The 16,175-nt window shown below is 43.3% G+C and overlaps 1 long non-coding RNA gene across 1 annotated transcript; it reads left to right on the top strand.

Moving 5' to 3' along the window:
- The first annotated feature begins 810 nt into the window (after positions 1-810).
- On the top strand, positions 811-3,705 carry LOC123069794 (uncharacterized). Its single transcript, XR_006432982.1, has 3 exons — positions 811-1,293; positions 1,392-1,453; positions 2,109-3,705. It is a non-coding gene; the product is annotated as an uncharacterized lncRNA (long non-coding RNA).
- Positions 3,706-16,175: the final 12,470 nt, after the last annotated feature.

Here is a 16,175-nt window from a genome sequence, read left to right as displayed (position 1 = left end):
GGAGACGTGCGAGCACCACGCCATGCCCCCCCATGCGAGGCGTGCGCCGAGCCTGCGCGTCCTTGGAGGGCGTGCTCATCTATGTCTTGTGCAGGCGGGCTTTTTCACTATTCTGACCCTTTCAACAAACTTTGTCACAAAATGAACTCAACGTGAAAGTATTTCACGATCTGACCCTTTTAGCAACGCCACAGCCCGCGGCGTTTCCGCCCAACATAGAAACGCTGAGGTAGCTAGCGTTTCTGACCAAGAAGAAACGCCGAGGCAGCTAGCATTGCGGACCAGGTAAGAAACGCCAAAGGCGCTGGCGTTGCTGAACATCATTGAAACGCCAAGGGTCCATGGCGTTGCTTCCCTTTTCCATGTGCATGTGAAATGTGGATGAACAGCTTAACTAATAAGGCTAATTAATTATGATCAAAGAGGGTAGCAACGCCATGGTCCATTGGCGTTTCAATGATGGGCAGCACCACCAGCGCCCTTGGCGTTTCTTACCTGGTCCGCAACGCTAGCTGCCTCGGCGTTTCTTCTTGATCAGAAACGCTAGCTACATCGGCGTTTCTATGTTGAGCAGAAACGCCGGAGGCTGTGGCGTTGCTAAAAGGGTCAGATCGTGAAATACTTTCACATCGAGTTCATCTTGTGACAAACTTCGTTGAAAGGGTCAGAATAGTGATTTTACTCTGTGCAGGCCGGCTCTCTCCCGTGGGTCGATGTACGGTGGGTTCAGTCGGTCTCTTGGTACACGTGCCTTCGCCGCACTAGTGGGTCTGTTCCCGAGCTGCATTTGTTGACCGGTGTGGAGAGAGACCGCGCACTTCCCTTTCCTCCTTTCATCTTTCCGTTGCTGCTCCTTCCTAGATCACCACAACCACAGCACCGCCGCCTCAACTCTTTTTCTCTTCCTCTTCCCTCCATCGTCACCACAGCCCCGGTCCGCTGCCTCCTCCTTCTTTCGCCAGCCACCGCCGCACGAACCTCCCGAGTTGGGGCGGGCACAGAAGGCCGTGGCGAGTCTGGGACCGCATCCATCCTCCGTCCCTCGTCGGCCGCCGCTACTGCTTATCCTCTCTCCTGTCCTGGCCTCGTCTCCCATGACTGGTGGTGGAAAGCCATGAGTGGTGGAGAGGAGGAAGGGAGGTAGGGGAACAACGGGGAAGGGGATGGACGGGGGATTCACTCCCAGATTTTGTGCCCCGAGCCATGGATGGCCGAGAGAAGGAAGTGGCCTACGCTCTTTTCTCAGGTTTTTTGCAATGATGCTTTTCCGATGGATGGGTATAGCTGGTTGAGGTTCGCCCCCATCCGTTTTCTGCCATTGCTCTTTACAGTTTTGTTTCTTATAGCCGTCTAATATCTTGAGTTCTTGGCTTCGCCCCCTTCATTTGTAGGTTAATTTTGTTGCCGTCTTTCCTTCGTACGTCATCGGAGCATTCTCCCTTTCGCATTGAAGGTTTGATGTCTCTCCTTGTGCTTGCCTATAAGATGTTCGATGAATTGTCTTGTGCTGACAGTGTTAATTTTGTTGTCGTTCTTTCCTAAGAACGTCATCAGAATCTGTTTACCATGGTTACCTTTTGTTCCATGGGGTCTAGAATCGTCTTTTTTATAGGCGAAGCTAAATCCGTAGTTGTTTCTGTATTCAGAATAATAGAAATAAAATTTAGAGAAACACAAGTGTGCAGGCTGCCAATTTAGTGCTCATGTACAGCCACTGTTGATTTTTAGTTCATTGGTTAATTCCGAATCTATAAATGAATTCCTCTTTGCTTTATGGATTCCCCGCCTTTTTCAAGGGAATTATTTTCTACTAAGTAGAGATGGGAACTCCACAATAAGTAGTAAGTTTCCCGTTGAACACTTGAATTGAAAAGATAACAGTTCAGCATATTGTGATAAAGCAGCTACCTAGGGATCTTTGGTTTGAAAGAGCCATACATATATTAATTCAGTATATATACTGTAAACATTCTGATGATGTTCTATATTGCTGTCACATGAGTATGATAGCAACGAAAACAAAAGCAATGTGGTGGTATCTTGCGGTAGGATATATTTACCTTTTCTTAACAGATACCAAACATGACTGCACTTAATTTGTCCTTCAGGAAAGACGTTGTGGATGATGATATTATGAATACAACTCCTGTCAACATTGAAGAGGTGTCAGATAGGCAAGTCTACAGGCATGTGGTTAGAGAAGCACCTCGAAAAGATCAGGACGTATTCCTAGATTGGCAATTATGACAGGATGGTACGTTTGACAGTGGGATGCATCAAAGTTATAATATTCATGTAATTACTATGTATTTCCACCCTTTTTGTTTCTAGCTGATACATAGCTTTTGGTACATGCATCAATCCAGCTTCTTTGTCCGATGCTCTAAAGATATGTGTGCAGTGTGCTTGCTTAGTTATGTTTCTCTAAATACATTCTTTTTTGTACCAATATCATGTTAACTGAAAACTCGCAGTATATATTCCAATGATTTTTTGGTGGAATTTCCACTAAGGTTTATTATCTCCAGATCAGATGTGATTTGGTTAATATGAAAATAGCTATATTATTGAAAGGCCTTAAATGAGTTGATGTTGTGGGAAACCTGTATTGTAGTGGCTAGTTCTATCTAAGAGTATGCCCATCTAATAACAACCGGAAGGGAAGTGCAAAAAATCTAGCATTTCTATAACGCTAACTTCATTACTTGGATTAAACCCAAATATTGTTTGTGCTAATTATGCAACTTTGTCTTTGAGTTTTTCATTTTTTGTCCCACATAATATATTACCCTTTTTTAATCTGTGCCCGCATGGTCTCACTATTGATTTTCTTAAAGTATATTACCCTCTTGTTTTTGAAATAATAGATTAATGTTCTATACCGGAGGTCCTAACAAATCCCTATAGGTTATTCGTAGTACCGATTTTGATGCTTCTTGACCGGTGTTTCAGAAGCCATCGATTTTTTTATATTTGCACATGCTTCCTACATCTTCGCTATTTTCTCTCTTTAGTGTCACTTTGATGTTCCTTTGTCACTATTCATAGTTCCGCCTGGGGTGGCCTCTATCTTGCTTTAAAACTCCATATGGCTACCTATGTATAGGTTCTGTTTGAACTGTACTCAAATCACATAGAGCTGTTAAACTTCCAATTTGTTCCCTTGCCATCGTGTGCCATCGCCATGTTTACTCCAGAAAAGTGGAATGTTTAAAGCTTCCGTGTGAAGTAGTCAAATACTTGCTTTGCCTTAAAGACTGTCCCCATCTATGTTTTGGGTTTTTTGGGTATGAATTTTATATTTACCTGGAATGGATCAACCCATTTGGGATTTTAGAAAAATATATGTGAGTGCATCTTTCTAATAAAAGCATTGCTTATCAGAGCTTCTATGGTCCATGGAACTTAGAAATGATAGTGTTATCTGTAATTATAAGAAATACCTTTCTAATAGTAAGAAATACCCTCTTCTGGACTCAAAATTGTTGTTGGTCTTCTGATCACTTTCATTGTCTATCAGCTAGGCTATGACTACCATAAGCTAGCATCATTGGGGTCAAGTCATTATGTTTAGTTTATCTTCAGTGCCTTGCAGGTTAATGGTTCACGTAAGATTGTAGCCTACCTTCTTCGTGTTGACTTCCATATTTTCCTTCATGTCTACTATATTTATATATGCACAAAGTGCTTATTTCTTTGGTGCATCCATATTATCAAGGTATGAGCAGAGCAGCGAGGAATGAGATGTTTTTTTTGGAAGAATGAGATGAACATTAACAGGGTATCAAGGTTGCTGTTGCCCATCCTTATAAAAAAATGTTGTAGTTACTCATGTAATATTCACACTGTCGATGACAATGTATCATAGTTACATGAGCTCAACCATGTTACTTGATAACGAGAATGTCAATCACATATGCTTGATAGACTACATGTGTTAGTATGTTGCAGGATAACCATTCAAACAGGTATTCAGTTACAAGAGTGACAAGTATGACGTCATGCAGATTTGTTGATCAACATACATTTTCATGATTATGTGAATGTATATGTCTTTTTGTAGAAGAAATGTAAAAGCTGAAAGCTATAGCCCCACATAGGACCTTGCACTGGCCATCCAATAAAAGCCACAACAGTTAAGCCCGTATGAAAAAACTTGACACGTTGATTGAAATGTTGGTTTGAAATGGGATCTTGTGTTGGCCATCCACTAAAAGCCACAGAAGTTAAACTAGCATGGAAAACTTTTTTAACACGTTGGTTAAAATGTGCCCATTGCATATATATCTAAACGCCTTTTTAACTCGAGCTAACACAGAAAATTGTATAGAGAGAATTTATGGTCTCATTTTGAAAACTCTATTGCACAGTTTGAACCTTCAATTTTCATTATTAAAGGGATCATTGGTATTGTCAAATTGCCAAGCATTTATTTTCAGTTACACTTGGTTTGAAATGGGACACTATGCCAGTGGCGCCATTCGATGCCCATCCGCTTCATATTCTGCTCCAAGCAGGTCAGGCGAAGAAAACGCTTAATGGGCCGGACTGAGTTCCATATGACCACTTTCAAATAGATATAAGTCTAAGTGGCACATAAATAGTCTTTTTTTCAAACACATTTTTTTAATAGAAACACTAATTTTTTAAAAAGGGGGCTTCTTAAATGGTTTTATACATGGTGGTAGGTATACTTATATTCTATGTATTGTTTTTACATAGTGATCTAAATTCTTAGCTCAAACAAAAGATTGCCAAGATTGCCTGAAAATACACGCATTTTCAGCGTAGCATGGTTTTGAATGAGAGTCTGTACTACCCAATTGAAATGTGTATGTACATCTCATCGTAGACAGTAAGACACAATTTATTTTATTAAAAGGGATTAAATTTCTTACCATATGTGCTTTCCCACAACCAAATCAACTAAACCATGTTTTCTCTTCAAGGCCCATATGGATTCAGCGGGCCACGGCTAAACCGACTAAACGTAGGTTTAGTTTAATTTCAGATATGACTTTCTACTAGCAAACTACAAAGAGTATATACATCGTCTGTCCTTACCTATGTAACTATTTTCATCACGAACATGAGTTTAGCGGGTCTTTGCGCCATTTGGCGCAACGGGTCAACTAGTAGGCATAAAATGCAAAGTGAACACAATAGTATGGGCATAAGGTGACAAGTGGTAAATAGGCCATAGCCGTGTGAGAGCCAAGTAGAATTGAAGCGCGTAGTCGTTGCGCGAAGAGAACGATGGTAAGGATAGTCCACGGGATCCCAATGCATCATTGCTCTCAAGAGCTCGTTTCGTCAACTCTTGGGATTGAGAGGTTGACGAGTATACATGAGTACCTATACAAAATAGAGACAAAGAGAAAATTGTGTGTGCATGGTATATGTACACATCATCCATCATGATGCGCACATGTATGTGTTGATTAGCACAAAATAGCCAATGCTCAAATAACTGAGATGCATGATATAGAAACATGTCATCCATCATGATTTGTTGTTATGTATAGCATAATGGAGACTCAAATTGTGTAATGCATCACAAGAAATATGTAGAGCATTGTTATTCATGGAATGCATATGGTGCACGCAATCATGGGAATCATGCAAAGTTTGGAATGCATCAAAATCTCCTAATATGTATGAGGAAACTATGGGGGTCTCCTCATGAGCATTTGTAGAAACATCACATGGAGAATATTGACAACATCCAAAACAAAGCATATTTGGTTCTATGTGATCATGGCATGGCATACTAGATGAATTGCGCAAATCATGTAAAGGGAGCATGGCAATATCATCACAAGAGAAGCACATTCCAATAACCATGACCTTGTCATCTATGCCATAAGTGCGAATAGGATTTATTTTAATGGGGCATGCATAGTTACTATGTTTGAGTTTGCGATGAAACAATATGAGAGATCTCACTCATAGCATATGACAAGTTTAATGGGTTGTCGAACATGATGTGACCAAAAGAATTTTCACATGATATCCTATGGAGCATAGCATCACAACTAGGCAACTCAACATGCTCATCATCATATTCATCATAAATTGGTAAGTCATGACATGAGGAAGTCGCACTAGCGTGAAGCATGGTAATAGGTGTGTCAACATCATGCAAGCAATCATTGGTGATATAGTCCACTAGTGGGGCAAGAGAAGCACCATCACCTATGTTACCTTTGGAGCGTCGCTCATGTGTTGTAGGTGAGGTGTCGAAGATCCACTCATTGTCATCTTCATCTTGATGGAACCATGTGGTGGTGCATCATCGTCCACCATGGCCATCGGTTTTCCCATTGGAGGGATGGACTCGTCGAGGGTAGGCATGCCATCAAGTAGGAGACTTAGCACCAAAGAAAACACACTCGGAGTAGAGTTTAAGTCGTTAGAAATCATAGTGGCCTCATGTGCCGTGTCAACTACCTCACTCACTAAGTGTTGTGGCTCACTCACTCCCAGTAAGATGCTCTCACTCATATGGTTGGTGGAGTCACTCAAATGGCTCTCAACCTCACATAGGATGTGTAGCATGCTCTCATGTGTGGGGCTAGTGGTGGTCACACTCATCCTCTCATAGGAAATGCTCTCAATGTCACGTATGGTGGAGTCACTCATGTCACTCATGTGGTAGTGGCTCTTGAGGGATTTCCGGATTAAGGGGTCCTCGGACAGCTGGACTATATGCATATGCCGGACTGTTGGGCTATGAAGATACAAGATAGAAGACTTCATCCCGTGTCTGGATGAGACTCTCCTTTGCATGGAAGGCAAGCTTGGTAGTTAGGATATGAAGATTCCTTTCTCTGTAACCGACTCTGTGTAACCCTAGCCCCCTCCGATGTTTATATAAACTAGAAGGTTTAGTCCGTAGGACAAGAACAATCATAATCATAGGCTAGCTTCTAGGGTTTAGCCTCTACGATCTCATGGTAGATCAACTCTTGTAATACTCATATCATCAAGATCAATCAAGCAGGAAGTAGCGTATTACCTCCATCGAGAGGGCCTAAACCTGGGTAAACATTGTGTCCCCCGCCTCCTGTTACCATTAGCCTTAGACGCATAGTTCGGGACCCCCTACCCGAGATCCGCTGGTTTTGACACCGACATTGGTGCTTTCATTGAGAGTTCCACTTTGCCGTCACTGTAAGGCTTGATGGCTCCTTCAATCATATACAACAACGCAGTCCAGGGTGAAGGTTTTCTCCCCGGACAGATTTTCGTATTTGGCGGCTTCGCACTGCGGGCCAGCTCGCTTGGCCATCTGGAGCAGATCGACAGCTATGCCCCTGGCCATCAGGTCAGGTTTGGAAACTTGAACTACATCGCCGACATCCGCGGAGACTTGATCTTCGATGGATTAGATCCCATGACAGCCGCGCCCTGCCGCCACCATGAATATGACCTAAATCTGTCATCAGACTGTGTGCAGGAGATAGCGCCTGTAATCACTCTGGCCCTAGATCCAAAGCAGAGCACGCCATCCAAGGACGGGAAGCTCAACCTCGCCATGGATGCTGCAGACTTAGCGGTGCTAGAGCCGAACACAGATCTGACCTCCAACGAGGCTTGTGTCATCGGAACCTTGGACTCGTCTCCGGCCATAGGCTTCGAACCGCATGTATCCGCACCCATCGACCGGGCGCAGATCTTAGAGTTCAGCTCCGCGGACATCTTCCAACACTCGCCCCTAGGCGATGTGTTAAAACTCATTAAAGTCTCTCTCCTTGTCAGGAGATTCTTGGCCGAACTATGTCCCGCTTGAGTGGGAAGCGGACAACGAAGAACTTCGTTACCCACCCACCACCCACTTGATAACCACTGTCGACGATTTGACCGACATGCTTGATTTTGACTCCGAAGACATCGACGGTATGGACGACGAGGCTTGAGAAGAACAGGAACCACCGCCCACAGGGCGCTGGACAACCACCTCCTCACACGACATATGCATGGTGGATACACCCAAAGGAGACCATGACGATGACAAAAAGGATCCAATTGAGGATAAACCTCCTAGGAAGCAGCCAAAGCACCAACGTTAGTAGCGCTGCTCTAAATCATGCCATGATAAAAATAGCAATACCGGCACAAGAGGGAATAACACCCCGAACGACGCCGAAGACAATGAAGAAACCACAAACCCAGCAATGGAGTAGGACGAGCAAGGTGACAGTGAACACAGTCCGGGGCCCCTGTCTGATCACAACGATGCCAAAGACTCCAATTATCAACCAGTCCTCGAAGAAGAGATCAGCCTGGATGATGATGCATTCATCGTCCCGGAAAAACAATTGGAACAAGAACACCTTCACCAGAGACTTATCGCCACCGCGAGGAGCTTGAAGAAGCTGAAGCAACGGCTTAAAGCCACACATGATACGCTCAATGATAAATGGAACGAAGTGCTCAACACTGAGGAAAAATACGGCGGCAATCACCAAACAAAGAGCTACCCCAAACGCAAACTACTGCCCGAATTCGACGACGATGCTATTGCGCCCATACCACCAAATAACAATACGACACTACAAAAAAAATACACTTTCGTGATGGTACGTGTTTGTCACAGTAGGTCGCGTTTTTTGTCATGCATGTACATCCATGACAAATTTATGACAGAATCAAGATAGTCATACCTCTGCTGTCGTAGAAGTGTTCCATGACATTATGTAAGTGCATCTAGTGCCACCCCTAGTTGGTTTTGGAGTATTGATGACAAAGTTGGTTGAGGGACTAATGCGTTTGTGAGAATTGCAGGATAACGCAGGTAGTGTCCCTCATTGATTCGGTTTACCTACCGGAGATGACCCCTAAAAATGTATGAAGACATTGACGACAATGGTGGTATGTGAAGATATTCACATTGAAGACTATGACATGAGAAGACAATCAGTGAGGACTATGGAGCGCGAAGACTGTGTTGTTTCGTTGTTTCCTTTTCTTCTTTGTTGAGTCATAGGAACCACCGTACTGTTAAGTGGGGTCCAAGTGAACAAAGTCAGATTGACTGAAGTGATGCTCAACCCAAATCCTATGTCTTCGAGTGAAGACAATGAGAGCAAATCTTATCAAGAGCTGGATGAGTCAGCTTTGCTTGTAGCCCAAGTAAAGTTGCCGTGTGTGTTTGAAATCTAACCATTGGAACACGTGTCAGTTCCTTAGTGACCTAGGGTCATTTCGGACATATCAGGTCGGGTTGCCTTGTGGCTATAAATAGCCCACCCCCTACATCATAAATTGGGGCCTGCTCAGAGTTAGTTTACGGCTTTTGTCGTTTGAGAGCAACCCACCTCGAAGCCTTTGAGAGAGAGAAATCCTTGCGAGGACAAAGCCCAAACACCCAGAGCCAAAGAGTTTTAGGCATCACTGAAGTCTTTCTATCTGTGTGACCTGAAGACTTATTACACTTGAGGACTGTGTATCCTCCAGCCGGTTAGGCGTCACGTTCTGAGCATCCAAGAGTCATTGTGGATCGCCGGTGAACGAAGTCTGTGAAGGTTTGGAAGTCTACCTTGAAGACTTACCAGAGTGATTGGGCGAGAACTGTGTGTCCTTAGCTCAAGGGGAATAAGGTGAAGACGCAGTCTTCTGAATTGAATCTCAGCCTCCCTAACCAGATGTACAGTTGTCACAGCAACTGGAACTGGTCCAACAAATCCTGTGTCTTCAACAAGTGACTGGTTCTATCCTCTAACTCCCTTTACCTTAAGTTTGTCTTCGTGAAGTCATTGCCTGTTTGTCATATCTGTTTGACTTCATTGCTTGACTGTTATTGTTGATTGGCTTCATACTATCTTCCATCCCGGTCCTTACTACCAAGCTGCTATTAGTCTTTGTACTTTCACATTATTGCATACTTGACTATGGCTTGCTTGTTGTAGTTTATCTTCCGCTGCATATCAATTAGGTCATTTCTATTGTTTGTCTTCGAAACTTCCACGTTTTGAAGACTTTGATAAAAATCGTCTATTCACCCCCCTCTAGTCGATAACTAGCACTTTCAATTGGTATCGGAGCAAGATACTCCCTTATTCTGTGTGATTAGGTTTAACCACCTGGAGTTTAGCTATGTCGACTGCAGGGATAATCAAAGTCTCCGCTGCTTGTCCCGTGTTGGATGGAACTGAATATCCCTACTGGAAGAATAAGATGCGCATGCATCTTGAAGCCATTGATGTCGACCTCTGGTATGTCATCAAGAACGACGTTCCCAAAACTGGTGAAGGTGTCACCCCTACTGATGTCAAGAAGTTCATTCAACTGGACTCCACTGCAAAGAACATCATCTGTGGTTATCTGACCAAAGGACAGTATGGCCGTGTGAGTGCTCTGGAAACGTCAAAGCTAGTCTGGGACTGGCTATCCAAGGTCAACGAAGGAGTCTCTACACAGAGAGACCAAAGGATCAGTGTTCTTCGCAACCTCTTCAACCGCTTCAAGATAAACGACAATGAAAATGTCCAGCTCACGTTTGATCGCCTCACCAACATCACGAATGAGCTTCAGGCTCTTGGCGCCACTGAGATTACCAAGCATGAAATCGTCAAGACACTACTGAGATCACTTGACAGCTCCTTTGACACCCTTGCCCTCATGATACAAGAACGCCCTGACTTCAAGACTCTCGATCCGTCTGATATACTTGAGAGGCTCAACACACATGAGTTCCAGCTTTCTGAGAAAAGAGATATCTATGGTCCCAATTATGGCCGAACTCGCACTTTGAAGGCAAAAGTTGTTTCCTCATCTGAAGAAGAATCTGACTGCAGTTCTGATGATCCTGAAGACATTGGAAAGGAACTTGCCATGCTTGTGAAGAAGTTCCAGAAGTTCACCAAGAAGAAGGGCTTCAGAAAGTCTTCACGATCTAGCTCAAGAAATGATGAAGCTTCCACTCATGACAACAAGAAGAGAACATGTCACAAGTGCAAGAAACCTGGACACTATATCTCTGAGTGTCCACAGTGGGACAATGAGAAGAAGAAGAAGAAGAGCAAGGAATATGATTCTGATGACAAGAAGAAGAAGAAATCTTCAAAGTCTTCTTCTAAGTCCTCATCAAGATCTTCATCACATAAGAAGAGCTCATCTGGCAAGGCTCGTGCTTTTGTTGGCAAGGAAATGGATTCAGAGGAGGAGTCTGCTTCTGAGGAGGCGGAGGTGGAGTCTGGAGAAGAGTCCGACCCTGGCATTGCAAGTCTGGCTCTAGCCACAGCCTATGTTGCCAAGTCCATCTTCAACACTGAAGACAATGACTTCCACACCAACACTGAAGCTGATGACATGGATGATCCTGCTCCCACCTACTGCTTCATGGCACGTGGTGCCAAGGTAAAATCACGTGATGCTTACTTTCAAGCATCAAGTGAAGATGACTCTGATTGTGAATCCAAACCCAGCTACAAAACACTTGCTAAAATTTCTACTAAACAACAAAGGGCTATGGAACATACTCAAAAACTGTTAGACAAAAGCGATGACCTGTTGGACGCGGAAATGACACGTTCACAGTCCTTAGTTGAAGACATAAAAAATCTTCATGCTAAGTACCAAGAACTTGTAAGTCTTCATGAGACGCTCTCAACCACTTATGAAAAGCTCTCCTATGATTATCTTCAAAGGAAGCAAGAGCTTGAGAAATTGAAAGCGGCTCATGAAGATCTTCAAAAAGAGAATGAGTCATTTCACGCTCAACAGATCAGTTCCACTCAGGATGGATTTGAACCACCATGTCTGAAATGCATTGAGCGTGATAACGCTACCTCTGTTGCTGAATGTTCCACTGCTGCTACTGTTGCTTTGTCTTCAACTACTGATGTGGTAGCTAACCCCTCTACTGAGGATACCACTACTATTGCTGATGAAAATGCTAGGTTGAAGACATTTCTTGAAACAGGGATGTATAAAAGTCTGAAAGGACATCAGACACTTTGCGATGTCCTCAAAAAGCAGATTCTGAACCGAAACCCTAGGAAAGAGGGTGTTGGGTTCGAGAGGAAAATGAATGTTGATGGTTCCTACTGGAAGCCTGAGCAGTATCCCAAAACCACATGGGTTGCTGCAAAGGAACCTTCAGTGGATCCATCCACTTTATCTGGCTTTACCTGTGCTAATCCTATTATCATTGATGAATCCTTTGATGCAAACTATAAACTATTCAAAAATCAGAATGGTGAAGTGTTTGCCAGGTATATTGGTACTAACTGCAGGAATGGACCACCTATGAAGAAGATCTGGGTTCCCAAAAGCTGTCTTGAGAATCTTCCAGTGAATGTCATCAAGACACCACCAGTGAAGAAGACAAACCCCAGATCAAAGGCATCATATGGTCCAACGGCTTCATACGGATACAGGACTCACTTGAGTCACCCTAACGCCAATGTTTTGCAGGGAAATCGTACTCAAACTTTTGAGTATGAACGTGTGTCTTCAAACCACTATGTTCATAGGACTAAGAACTTTTCTGCTTATTCATATGAGTATCATTCAACTCCTGCAAGGCTATTTGCTAGGGCTTCAAAGCCGAAATTCTCAGATGCTGCACTTAGACTCATTGCTTCTAAGCCACCCCTGAAGATGTGGGTGGTGAAGAAGAATTAACTCTCTTTTGCAGAATATGGTCTCCAGCCAGCAATCAAAGGTGTCCGATACTATTGCTGGGGACCTAAAACACATTAAGGGACGCATGATAAAATGACTTACTATGTGAATCGTTTACTTGTCATACTGTGTGTTCTAAACTTGATCTAAGCTGTGATAATCCTTATGTGCGTCAAATGCTTATGCTTCACAACATACCTTGTGAAGCCTATCCTCCTAACTGCACTGTAGGGAATGACACCTCGTGCTTCAGAATGGATTATGGACAACGGATGCACTAATCATATGACTGGTGATCGAAGTCTTCTCATGGACTCAACCTTATGTCCATCCGACAAGAGTCACATCACATTTGTTGACACTGGTAAAAGCAAGGTATTGGGTCTAGGTAGAGTTGCAATCTCAAAGGATCAACACATGGATAAAATGATGCTTGTTGAATCCCTAGGGTTCAACTTAATGTCTGTCTCAATGCTTTGTGACTTGAACATGATTGTGCTATTCAGAAAATATCGTTGCCTTGTACTAATGGAATCTGACAAGTCTCTAGTCTTTGAAGGGTATCGGAAAGATGATCTATACATGGTAGATTTTTCAGCAGGTCCACAACTTGCCGTATGTCTTCTTGCGAAAGCTTCAGAATGCTGGCTCTAGCATCGAAGGCCGGGGCATGCTGGCATGAGGAACTTACACACACTCGTCAAGAAGAAGCATGGCATAGGCATCGAGGGTGTCAAGTTCAAGAAAGATCATTTGTGTAGTGCCTGCGAAGCTGGAAAGATGACTAGGGCGAAGCACCCCTCGAAGACAATCATGACGACATCTCAACCCTTCGAGCTGTTACACATGGACTTATTTGGCCCTACTCACTACTCTACCCTCAAAACAACAGCTTGTCTCTATGGCTTCGTCATTGTTGATGACTACTCAAGATATACATGGGTGCACATAATTCTCTACAAGACTGAAGTACAAGATGTCTTCAGACGCTTCGCAAATCGAGCCATGAACAATTATGGCGTCAAGATCAAGCATATCAGAAGTGATAACGGCACTGAATTCAAGAACACTGGGCTTGATCTCTATCTGGATACAATGGGAATCACTCATGAGTTTTCTGCTCCATACACACCTCAGCAAAATGGCATTGTTGAGCGCAAGAACAGAACCCTCATTGAGATGGCTCGAACAATGCTCGATGAGTACAAGACACCAAGAAAGTTCTGGCCTAAAGCTATTGATACAGCATGTCACATCATCAACCGTGTTTACATCCACAAGCTTCTAAGCAAAACATCCTATGAGCTCCTTACTGGCAAGAAGCCAAATGTCAGTTACTTCAGAGTCTTTGGTGCTAGGTGTTGGATCAAGGATCCCCATCACAAGTCAAAATTTGCACCTAAAGCTCACGAAGGCTTCATGCTCGGCTATGGAAAGGACTCGCACTCTTACAGAGTCTTCAACCTCCATCACTACAAAATCGTTGAAACTGTGGACGTGCAATTTTATGAAACCAATGGTTCACAAAGAGAGCTCCTGCCAAGTACACTTGATGAAGCTCCGTCCAGCGAATCAATCAAGCTGATGGGAACAGGTGAAATCATGCCCTCTGAAGCACAGCCTGAAGAGGAACTTATCATTTCTGCACCAAACCAGACTGAAGACAATGCTCAGACCGAAGACAATGCTCAGACCGAAGACAATGATCAGCAAGAACAAGGTCTTCGTCCAGTTCATCCTCGTGTTGCTAATGAAGTACAAATTGAGAAGCTAATTGATAGCATCAATGCACCTGGTCCACTTACTCGCTCAAGAGCAACACAGTTAGCAAATTTCCGTGGGCATTTTTCATTTGTGTCAATATCAGAACCCAAGAAAGTTGCTGAAGCCTTTATGGAACCTGAATGGATTCAAGCCATGCAAGAAGAACTTCAACAGTTCAAGCTAAATAATGTTTGGGAACTTGTCAAGCGCCCTCACCCTCACAAGCATAACATTATTGGCACAAAATGGATATATCGAAACAAGCAAGATGAGCATGGTCAAGTCGTCAGAAACAAAGCACGTCTTGTGGCTCAAGGATATACTCAAGTTGAAGGAATTGACTTCGATGAAACATTTGCTCCTGTAGCTAGGCTTGAAGTTACTCGCATACTGCTAGCCTATGCTAACCATCACAACATCCTACTATATCAAATGGATGTGAAGAGTGCATTCCTCAATGGCAAGATAGAAGAAGAAGTGTACGTTGCTCAACCACCTGGCTTTGAAGATCCAAAACATCCTGATATGGTGTACAAACTAAACAAAGCACTGTATGGCCTCAAACAAGCTCCTAGCGCTTGGTATGATACGATCAAAGACTTCCTGAAGAGCAAAGGCTTCAAACCTGGATCCCTCGATCCCACACTCTTCACGAAGACATATGATGGTGAACTGTTTGTGTGCCAAATATATGTGGATGACATTATCTTCGGCTGCACCAACCAGAAGTACAGTGATGAGTTTGGATACATGATGCAAGAGCAATATCAGATGTCCATGATGGGTGAGCTGAAGTTCTTTCTTGGTCTTCAAATTCGTCAGCAAAGGAATGACATCTTCATATCTCAAGAAAAATATCTCAAAGACTGTCTGAAGAAGTTTGGAATGCAAGATTGCAAAGGTTACACAACGCCAATGCCAGCCAAACACCATCTTGGTCCCGACAACAATGGTAAAGAGTTCGATCAAAAGTTATACCGCCTCATGATTGGTTCCTTACTTTACCTATGTGCATCTAGGCCAGATATTATGCTTAGTGTTTACATGTGTGCTCGATTCCAAGCGGCACCAAAGGAATTGCATCACTTAGTTGTGAAGCGAATTCTTAGATATTTGGCTTACACCCCAACACTCGGATTATGGTATCCAAAGGGCTCAAGATTTGACTTGGTTGGATTCTCGGATGCTGACTATGCTGGAGGCAAGGTTGATCGCAAGTCTACATCAGGCACATGTCACTTTCTGGGACGATCACTTGTCTGTTGGTCTTCAAAGAAGCAAAACTGTGTATCACTCTCAAATGCTGAATCAGAATACATCGCTGCTGGATCTTGCTGCGCTCAGCTTCTGTGGATGAAGCAAACTCTCAAGGACTATGCCATCAATCTGAAACAAGTACCTCTCTTTTGCGACAACGAAAGCGCAATCAAGATTGCCAACAATCCAGTCCAGCACTCGAAGACAAAGCACATTGAAATTCGTCATCACTTTCTCAGAGATCATGTCATGAAGAAAGATATTGACATCATTCACGTCAACACTGAAGAGCAACTGGCAGATATCTTCACAAAGCCCTTGGATGAGAAAAGGTTTTGCAAGTTACGGTGTGAGCTAAATATCTTGGAATCCTCAAATGTCCTGTGATCAGGCACACATCCTAACACTTATGCATGTTGATGACTTAGATGTGCAACACACGAAGTAAAGTATATCTTCAATAATATGAAGACTTACATTCTGAGTGTGAATACATTAATGTGGAATTTGACTCCGGAGCGCCA

This window comes from Triticum aestivum, chromosome 3B (assembly GCF_018294505.1).
Source record: "Triticum aestivum cultivar Chinese Spring chromosome 3B, IWGSC CS RefSeq v2.1, whole genome shotgun sequence".
Classification (NCBI taxonomy): domain Eukaryota; kingdom Viridiplantae; phylum Streptophyta; class Magnoliopsida; order Poales; family Poaceae; genus Triticum; species Triticum aestivum.
The sequence above is the reverse complement of the archived record's forward strand: the minus strand, read 5'-3'. Positions and strand labels throughout refer to the sequence as shown.